The sequence below is a fragment of the Herpailurus yagouaroundi genome, unplaced genomic scaffold, assembly GCF_014898765.1.
Source record: "Herpailurus yagouaroundi ecotype Mexico unplaced genomic scaffold, PumYag 205, whole genome shotgun sequence".
NCBI classification, from domain to species: domain Eukaryota; kingdom Metazoa; phylum Chordata; class Mammalia; order Carnivora; family Felidae; genus Herpailurus; species Herpailurus yagouaroundi.
Genome location: NW_024412436.1, coordinates 11,450,814 through 11,460,841, shown reverse-complemented (window position 1 = coordinate 11,460,841; position 10,028 = coordinate 11,450,814). Strand labels below are relative to the sequence as shown.

At 47.6% G+C, this 10,028-nt stretch overlaps 1 protein-coding gene and 1 long non-coding RNA gene across 5 annotated transcripts in view; both read left to right on the top strand.

The window, feature by feature from the left end:
• The window catches only part of LOC121015133 (uncharacterized), a 10,419-nt gene extending 1,817 nt beyond the window's left edge, over nucleotides 1-8,602 (top strand). Inside the window, exons 2-3 of the long non-coding RNA XR_005783648.1 lie at nucleotides 6,359-6,365; nucleotides 7,746-8,602. This is a non-coding gene — a long non-coding RNA (uncharacterized LOC121015133). The remainder of the gene's footprint in view (nucleotides 1-6,358; nucleotides 6,366-7,745) is intronic.
• SMYD3 (SET and MYND domain containing 3) overlaps nucleotides 1-10,028 on the top strand; it is a 689,995-nt gene that overhangs the window by 615,400 nt on the left and 64,567 nt on the right. The window lies entirely within an intron of this gene.

Here is a 10,028-nt window from a genome sequence, read left to right as displayed (position 1 = left end):
TAGAGCTCCGGGTTCTGGCTGGAAGGAGGCAGGTGCCAGGGGCTCAGGGGCTGTGCTCCCAAGCCACCTCCCAGGTGACACGTGGAGGGTGCAGACCACTGGGAATAGGGAACTGGTGCCTAATGAAGGCCCTCCTGCAGCTGTGCTCAGGGAGAGGGAGGAATGGAACAGGACGAAGGACTGAGATCTGTCACTTGTCCTGAAGGTCAGTGTTGGAACCAGTTTCATTGATCCTGTGCTTGGTGAGTCTGTGGTACAAGCTTGGTCTATGGCGTCCACCCTCTATTTTGGTGCCATTCTTCTCATACCCCTTCCTGCCTCCCAACAGCGGTGGCCCCTCCAGACCCTCGGGGCTCCAGGCCTCGCTCTGGTCTCCCTATACCCCTTCTAAACGCACTCTGAGATCCTCCTGTCCCACTGGCATCTCAACTGGCAGGGTGGCATTAAGCTGGCTTTCCCAAGGACACTTGCGTGTTCTAGGGAATCAAAGACTATGGCAAAACCACAGTCTTGTCACCAGGCGCCAACCGAGCAGTGGTCTGGGGGCCGTCTCAAGCCTTGAAACCTGTGCATGTAAATCAACCCACTTGTGCTGGAAACCCACCTGGGGGTTGACTTTTCTCACCTCTCAGACTCAGAGCAGAGTGGACATGATTACAACGGCAAAATAAGTGTTAGCTGCCCTCTTGATTCTTGCCCATGAGCAGTGTAAATGCTGACAAGCCGTGAGAGCAGAAAGATCGGGAGAGGGAGGGAGAAAGACCACTCTGACCACATCCAGAGAGAAGACACCGTGGCCTCCCGGGTAACATTTGCATTGCCCACATGGGCTCACATCAGGACATTGATGTCTGTGTTTCACCGGATGGTGCCATAGAATCCTGGGACTGCTTTGAAAGGTCTCCTGCCTCACTAGATTGTTCTTGAGGCCTTCCCAAGGCCGGGGTATTAGAGTACCACGCTTCTGCAGAATTCAGTCCGTGCCATATGGTACGAACCACAAAACAGTCTGCCGTGAAAAGGAAGCTTGTTCGAAAGGGGATTCGTGTAGGCCAGTCATCATCTCTATGCCAGGCACTGGCTAAAAAGCTTTAGACAGATTATCTCATTTGATCCTTCACAATATCCTCACAAATAGGTATTATTATCCGCATTTCTCGTCCCGTAATTGAAAAGGCCCCATTCTCGTCATGTGGAATTTGCCCCCAGAAACTCCCGCTCGTGAGCTCTTCATTTGATGGATGGCCCTCCACACCTGTGTGTGCGTGCTCTCTGCCAAATGCTACTGCCATTTAGCGCGGGGCACTCCAGCCTCGTGTCCTGAAGGACCTTGTCAGTAGCCAAGATGGAGCCTGTGTGTAAATGGCATCAGGCTCTCCGTCCTCGGTCTCTTGCTCGCGGGTGAAAGGTTGATGACTCGGCTGGTGTGGCCATCTTCCCAGCCCGCAGATGGCTGCGTCGGGGCTCCTCCCCACTGTGCGGTCTGGTGGGCTAGGATGTCTATTGTGGTTCGCTTCCTAAATTTTCCTCTTGCCAGCCTGACAGCACCGTGTTCTCCAGGGGACGTGAAAGCCCCGTATCAGAGACAGAAGTCCGCTGCACTAAAGCCGCCCGCGTGTGCGGCTGGCAGGTTAGTGGGGTGCTGAGCCCCCGTGCCCCCTCCTTCATGGCGGAGCCCTGAGCGGTCCTGACCTGGTCCCGAGGGGGTCGTGTTGGAGTGCGGGACTGCCTGTCAGATGGCGTTTACTCCCCGACGTGGCGACGGAGTCAGCCGTCCACAGCTCACACGAGTGCAGGCACAGCCCTCCCGGGTGCAGGGGTCTGTGAGAGGTCAGGGAAAGCCACTTAACTGCATCACAAACGTGGCTCTGAAGAGCATTCTTCTATGTGGAAACGTAGCCACAGCAGGCAGCTGGGGCGAGAGGCAGATTCAGGCCCACAACCCAAGTGGCTGGACCCTCGCCACTGCCCTCCCTCCCTTCTTTCCTCGGGGAGCAGGAATGGGTTTAGGTGAAGAAGGGCTTGTAAGTGAAAATCAGGGTTCTGCGACCAAGCTGATTTGAGAAACAGTGGGGTAAATGAGGTACCGTGGGATGTCCTAAGGGCCTGACAGTAAATGTCATTCGGAAACAAAGAGCACATCCTTTTACACCTGCTCTTTCTAAACCTGGAGACTTAGGACCCGTGTCCAAAGTGGGCTGGGCCTGGGTGTGTGGGGTACAGGGGTTTCAGGAGGCGCTCCCTCTCGGGGTCACGCAGGGCATGTGCCCGGCTCTTCCCTTGCCTGTCGCTCCCACCTGTCAGAATGAGCCCTCCTGGCCCCCAGCAGAGGGTATGGATGTGCGCAGGTCCCCTCCTGTCCCCAGTGAAGCCTCAGCCGTCTTCCTGGGGGCCTGTTCATCTCATGGCCCCTCCGGTGAATTATTAACACAGAGAGGCTGCCAAGGGTAAGTTTTAACTTAGATCCTTCCATTGCCTCTTTGAAAAAAATTGTTATGTTAAAAAATAAAAATAAAAAGATTGTTGGGTTGCAGTGAAAACACCTGGTGAGTTACCACCTTAACCAAGGGGTCAAGTTCACAACGTCAGTGATGCCGTGAGCCTGTCATGTCCCCTCTGATATTCTTTCCAAAAACCCGTAACTCCCATTTACATGAGATAAATATGAGAAGACCCCACGTCGAGGCACAACGTACAGAGTTCTTGGCTGGTGCCCTCCCACATTGGCAAGGAGAGATTGAGAAGCTGCCACCAAGCAGAGGGGACTGGGGACATGTAACAACTGAATGCACTGTTGTCCCTGAATTGGATTCCCGAGCAAAAAGAGGACATTGGTAGAGAGATGAGTAAAATCCAAATTAAGTCTGCAGTTTGTTTAGTAGCGATATGCCAACACTGGTCTCTTGGTTCTGACCAGTGTTCCTTGGTAATCTTAAGGGGGGTGATTGGAGAATGGTTTATGGGAACTCTGCTATCTTTGCAACTCTCCTGTGATTGAACCTATAATTGTCCCCAAGCAAAATAATGTTTTTTTAAAAATATTGTTAATGTTTATTTATATTTGAAAGAGAAAAAGCACAAGCAGGGAGGGGCAGAGAGACTGAGGCAGAATCTGAAGCAGGTTCCGAGCTGCGAGCGGTCAGCTGTCAGCACAGAGCCCAACGCAGGACTTGAACTCATGAGCAGTGAGATCATGCCTTGAGCCAAAGTTGGACACTTAACCCACTGAGCCACCAAGGTGCCCCAAAATATGTATTTAAAAAGAAAAGATTGTTGTGCAGTAGCATTGTCAAGGAAAATTTTACCACAGCCCGGGCAGTGTAGTTAAAGGTGACCGACATGGCCAGATTTCTAGGAATGGATCACAGAAACTTCCGAGTAAGATGGAGTGACCGTTCTTGGAATGATGATCCCCTCTTTATGAGGACCCTTGGAAGGTGGACACCTTCCAGTGATGTGTTCAATTAAGGAAAATGTGGAACTGTAACCTTGACAAAAAGAGAAGACACATTAAGCGAATATTCCTTTATAGGATTCAGAATTATGTTGTTTATCTTAAAGGTGCAAAGAGATCGTGATCATGCAGAGTTTATAGAAGGCATAGTGATACTGAACCTAACTTCTGAAGGTCAAAGTGACTCAGAAAACCTTTAGACTCTGAAGGCAGAGAATGACTAGCTACAATGTATAACTGAACTATTGAAGAAGAAAGTCTCTTAAGTGCCTGTATAGAAGAATGTAGGCTCCTATAATTTAAAAACAAAATTATATACCTGTAACCAGTGTTTCTCCCATTCCCCCCTCAAAATAAAACCTGCTAGGAAATCAATGAGGGGCTTAAAATTGATGATGTCTTAGAATCCCAGAGTAAGGCAGGGGTAGAGTATGTTTTTCCAAACTTAACCGCCCACGTGTGGTAAGCAAGCCCCGAATCCACCCACTCATTAGAAAATATGCCTGAAAATCACGCAGTCACGTGGTTTGCAAAAGCCTTCCTTCCCTCCTGCGAGAAAGGCGGAGAGCTGTAGAAACCCAGGTCTGTCACTGACAGAAGAAACCAAGTATGCCTTTAACACTGGCTTGGGTGATGTCTGGAAAGATTTCCAATTCAAAACTCCTCCCTAATTGTGAGCCAAGATTCTCCTCCTTCACGCGTGCGTGCACGCGTGCATGCACACACACACACACTTATAATCCTTGACCTTGTTCAGAATCAGCCAATGTGAAGGTTGTTCGCCCACAGAGCCTCGCTTGGCGGTGTTTTCTGGTCAGTGATGGGTTAATATGTCCCTTCAGCAGTTGCCTCACAAGGGCTCTATTAATACAATCCCCTGCTCCAGACTTGACCTTCAGTCACTGGAAAACAAGAAAACATTGGAAACCACTTCAACCAAATGAAAAATCCCATCGGACTCGGTCCAAATGTTGGCAACCTTTGTGTGAGCAATGCAGTCAAGTGGGCTGTGTGACAAGAATGTTTGTAGTTGATGGAAACTTCAAGTTATTAACGGCTCTTCGGAGAGAAGGCTCTAAGGGCAGAGTCGACCCCTGCCGTGGCAGAATAGCAAACGAGAGAGAATGCTACTGAGGCACATGCTTTCCCTGACACGGCCACGGATGGCGGGTCTGAGAGGTCCCAGAGCACTTCTCAGACTGATGTCTCAGCCGAATGCTTAGCCCCACCTTCCCGTTGGTGCAGATGACAGACGGCGGTTTCCTGCTCTGCGTCTGTCAGGGGAGAGCTCCACCAGTGTAGTTGGAGCAGCTAGAGGTTAGCCAGTCCGCTGTCCGAGCGCCTGCGTGTAGCTCTCTCGTGAAGGCCCACCACTCATTAGCCTCTGCAAGGTCGAGAACTGCACAGAACTGTGTAGGTAAACGGTACCTGCGGGCGGGCCCAGGCTAAGATATCGAGCAGTGTGGCATTCACACACACGTACGGACCCAGACTTCTGAAGTTCAAGTACTGTTTACTTGGGATCAGTGCAAGTTTGGTTAAGAGGTGTGCGGAATTTGGACGAGGCTGTCGATCCTGCTGTTTGTGGTGAGAGAAACCAGGCCAGGGCTTTTGAGGTGCAGAGGGAAGGGGGGCCAGGCCCACAGGCCACCCACCAGGAATCTGCGTCTTCCTCCAGATGACAGTTCTGCAGCTCAATGCAGGCATTGTGGGGGTGGGGTCGGGGACATTTGGAGAGGAAGAAGACAGGTCCATCTCTTCTGGGTTGAAGGCGGTGCTCCCTATCTCAAGGGAGAGATGAGCGGACCTGCATACAGCTTGTGCCACCCTGGTGAACTGCAAATCTCACCAGCGGCTGGGTGTTGCATGGAAAAGCGGTCATCGCTAAGCTTTCTACCTCCTCTGATAGTCTGGGAAATATTTCTTGATTCCTGTGTGTCACATTCCTTTGGTCTAGAAAGTTCCCTGGAGGAGCCCTGTCTGCAGGCTTCAGAAGTTGAAGGACAAGTTGGTGCCCAGGCCAGTTGCCTGCCCACGCACTCGTAGCTACTGGGGCTTTCACTAGTGCTCAACGTAGCTTCATACTAGGCCATGCATCACCTTTGCTTTTCAAACAGAGTTTTATTGTGATGTAATCCACACAGCATACAATTATCACTCATTTGTTATTTGTTTTAATGTTTATTTTTTGAGAGAAAGCGTGAGTGAGGGAGGGGCAGAGAGAGAGGGACACGGAAGATCCGAAGCACAAGCCTGATGCAGGGCTCGCACTCGTGAACCGTGAGGTCATGACCCGAGCCAAAGTCAGACACTCAACTGACCAAGCCACCCAGACGCCCTTCACTCACTTAAAATGTACAACTCAATGGCTTTTTGTATATTTACAGAACTATATAACCATCTTTTTAATGCAGTTGATTTAGAATATTCTCATTACTCCGGAAGAAACCCTGTACCGCTTAGCTTTCACACCCCAATCTCCCTGGCCCTCTGAGCTCTAGGCAACTAGCAGTCTGCTTTCTTCTCTAGATTTGCCTATTCTGGACATTTCTGTAAATGGAATCATACAGCATGTGGTCCTTGTGACTGGCTTCCTTCACTTTGCATATTTTCAACATTCACCCATTTTGTAGCATAGATAAGCACTTCATATTTTTTATTGAAAAATGGTATGCCTTGGGGCGCCTGGGTGGCTCAGTCGGTTAAGCGGCTGACTTCGGCTCAGGTCATGATCTCACGGTCCGTGAGTTCGAGCCCCGCGTCGGGCTCTGTGCTGACCCCTCAGAGCCTGGAGCCTGTTTCAGATTCTGTGTCTCCCTCTCTCTCTCTGCCCGTCCCCTGTTCATTCTCTGTCTCTCTCTGTCTCAAAAATAAATAAATGTTAAAAAAATAAAAATAAAACAGAAAAATGGTATGCCTTTTTATGGATATACCACATTTCATGTATCTATTCATTAGTTGGTGGACATTTGGGCTCTTTCCACCTTTGGGCTATTAAGAATAATACTGTTAGGAACATTTGTGTACAAACTTTTTGTGGACATAAGTTTGTTTTGGAAACTAAATATGCATGACTTCCTATTTATCTATTGAAGTGCAGTTGAATTAGTAATGTTGAATTAGTTTCAGGGTGTACAGCACGGTGATTCAACAACTCCCTACCTTCTGCTGTGCTCCCCACAGGTGTGGTTACCATCTGTCATCACCCAACCTATTATAATACCATTGACTGTATTCTGTGTGCTGTGCCTTTTATTCTCGTGATTTATTTCTTCTATAATGGGAAGCCTGTGCCTCTTACTTTCCTTCACCTCTTTTGCCCATTCCCCACCCGCTCTGCTCTGGCAGCGACCGATTCTCTGTACTTGTGTTTCTGTTTCTGCTGTTGTTTGTCTTGTTTTTTTCAGATTCTCCATGTAAGTGAATTCATTTGGTATTTGTCTTTCTCTGACTTACTTCACTCAGCACAATACGGTCCATCCATATTTTCCCAGATGGCAAGATCTCATCCTTATTTATTGCTGACTAATATTTCACTCTGTGTGTGTGTGTGTGTGTGTGTGTGTGTGTGTATAGACCACATCTTTATCCATTCATCTATTGATGAACACTTAGGTTACTTCCATATCTTGGCTATTGTAAATAATGCTGCAATAAACAGAGGGGTGCATATATCTTTTCAAATCAGTGTTTTTGTTTTCTTTGGATAAATAGTAGTGCAATTATTAGATTTGTGGTAGTTCTATTTTTAATTTTTTGAGGAGCCCGCATACTCTTGCACAGTGGCTGCACCAATTTCCATTCCCTCCAACAGCACACGAGGGATCTTTTTCTCCATATCTTTGCCAACACTTACTGTGCTTTTTGGATAGCAGCCATTCTGAAAAGCATAAGGGGATGGGACATTGTGGTTTGATTTGCATTTCCCTGACGATCAGTGATGTTGAGCATCTTTGCGTGTGTTGTGGTCATAAGTTTTAATTTCTCTCTGGGGTGTTCATAGGAGTGGGATGGCTAGATCCTCTGTTAACACTATATTTAAAGCTTTCAGGACCTGCAAAACTGGTTTCCAAAGTAGATGTATGTCCCCGCTAGCAGTACATAAAGGTTCTAGTCCTTCCGTCTCCTCACCAGCACTTACAATCGTCTGTCTGTTAATTCTGCTGATCCTAGTGGGTGTGTAGTGGCATCTCACTGGAGTTTTGATTTGCCTTATTGGCCATTTGTCACAAATTTCTCCTTTAGAGGAGTGCCTGTTTAGATCTTTGCCCGTATTTTTTTTTTTTTAAAGACACATTTATTCAGCGTCATGATCAGACTATTACATTTAACAATCAACAGCATGGGCGCAAAAAAAAAAAAAATCTACATTAAAACTCTTTGCCCGTATTTTAATTGAGTTATTTGTCTTTACATTATTGTGTTGATACAGTTCTTTATATACTCAAGGGACACATATATGATTTGCACCTATTCTCTTCATACTGTGGGCTATATTTTTGCTTTTTTCTTTGAAGCACAAAAGTTTTTAATTTTAACGGTGTCCAATTTATTTATGTTTTCTTTTGTTGCTTGTGTTTTTGGTGCCGTATCTAAGACAACATTGCCTAACAGAAGGCCGTGAAGATGTGTTTTCTTCTAAGAGTTCTGTGGGTTTATCGGTTTATCTTTTACATTTAGGTCTTCGACTGATTTTGAGTTAACTTTTGTATATGGAATGAGCTAGGGGTCTAGCCCTACCTTACATTCATACCTAGTCACTGTGGGTTTATCAGGGACCACCCGCCCTGCACAGCTGTGTCCCGCAGTTGAGGAGCGGGTGTCAGAAGGACATAAAGACTCTTGATTTCGGGGAAAACAAACACCTGCATACCCGAAGCAAGAGCACGCTGGAGCTGGCGTCTGAACCCCTGGCCGGAGCCACGGCCCTCCTGCTCACACACTGAGCAGCCTTGGGCGGATCACTGAATCCCTATCTAGGGCTCGCTTGCCTCACCTGTGAAAGGGGAGCTAATTGGAATATGAACCCACGGGGCACGCGGGCAGCTCAGTCAAGCAGCCAACTCTCAATTGGGGCTCAGGTCATGATCTCACGGTTCATGGAATCAAGCCCCATGTCAGGTCTGTGCTATTAGCCTGGAGCCTGGAACCTGCCTCAAATTCAGTGTCTCCCTCTCTTTCTGCTTCTCTCTCCCTCTCTCTCTGTCTGTCTGTCTCAAAAATAAGTTTACCTTAAAAAATTTTTAAATAAAAGTAATGTGTTCAAGTATTTTATAAACTATAAAATGCTACTGAAACGCATGATTTCCTTTCTTTGTAGCAGGAAGAGGGATGTGGGTAGCTATAACAATATAGCAAACCTGCAAATGAGGTGAATATGTGTTTTCTAGAAGGTGTAATTTCATTTTCAAGGTACTAAAGAACCAGTGATCCTTTAATAAAGTTAATTTATTGAAGAATTTCTAGGTCATCGAACATAACACCCTCCTCTAGATTTTCACACTTCATCCTGGAGAGAATTGGATTTTCTCTGGCCAGCCTTCAGAGCAAGCAGTGTGGGAATGGGAAAAGTATGGGGAGAGACACTGTCTCATCTTCCAGCTATTTAATATCTGGATAAGGATTGAGAATTTGCATTGCTCGTTATTCATTTCTTTCTGTTCAATATTTCTTTTTATATTTTTTTTTCCCTGTAGAAATAAAAAAGTAGTACTTTCATATCCTCTCAAAATGACTGAATGTAGGATTTAACCTCTCGTTCTTTGTGTCTGCCAACTTAGGGCCTTAAGGCAAAATTCTGATGCAGAGAAATCCTAAAGAATCCTGATTCAATGGAGCTCAGCACCAGGAGGCAGAAGACTGGGTTCTGGACCCCGGTCTTCATTAATTAGCTCTCTAACCATACAAGTCACTTTGCATCTCTGGGTCCTAGTTTCTCATCTGGAAAAGAATCTTAAGGCAGATGCTCCCTCAGGGTCTGTCCAGCTGTTAAATTACATAGTTCTGGGGTGTGTCTGCTCAATTGTCCGGGCCACATCCCCATGGTGCAGTCTGGTGGGGTGGTGGGAAGGGGCACGCACACCCCTTCCTGAGGCCCTCACGTCAGTGCGTTAACGCCACCTGGATTCAGCTGTGCAGAGCCCAGGAGGAGAGTACACAGAGTGTCAGTGGGAGCTTTTGATGATCCCGAGGAAGTGAGTGGTAGTCTGGGGACTGAGTGAGAAGTCACGTGCACAGTTCACCCAGCCAGGGAATGGCCTGGTGAGGTGGGAGGCAGTTGAACAGGGCAGAGAGCCGTGGGCAGGAGTAGTGAGCTCAGGGTTCAAAGGCACACAGCTAACGGGCAGTGTGTCCTGTCACCTCGTGTCTGGGCCTCAGGCTCCCTCTCTGTCCTGTCACTCCTTGAAAGATAATGGTGGACAGCAGCCTGGAGAGTCAGAGGGGCCTGGGAGAGCGTCATCTAGATGGCTGCATTTTGAAGCTGTGTGACCTTGAATATATCATTTCACCTCCTTGGGCCTCAGTTTTCTCCCCTGCAGAGCAGAATCATGACCTTCAAGGGGCACTCTGAGGA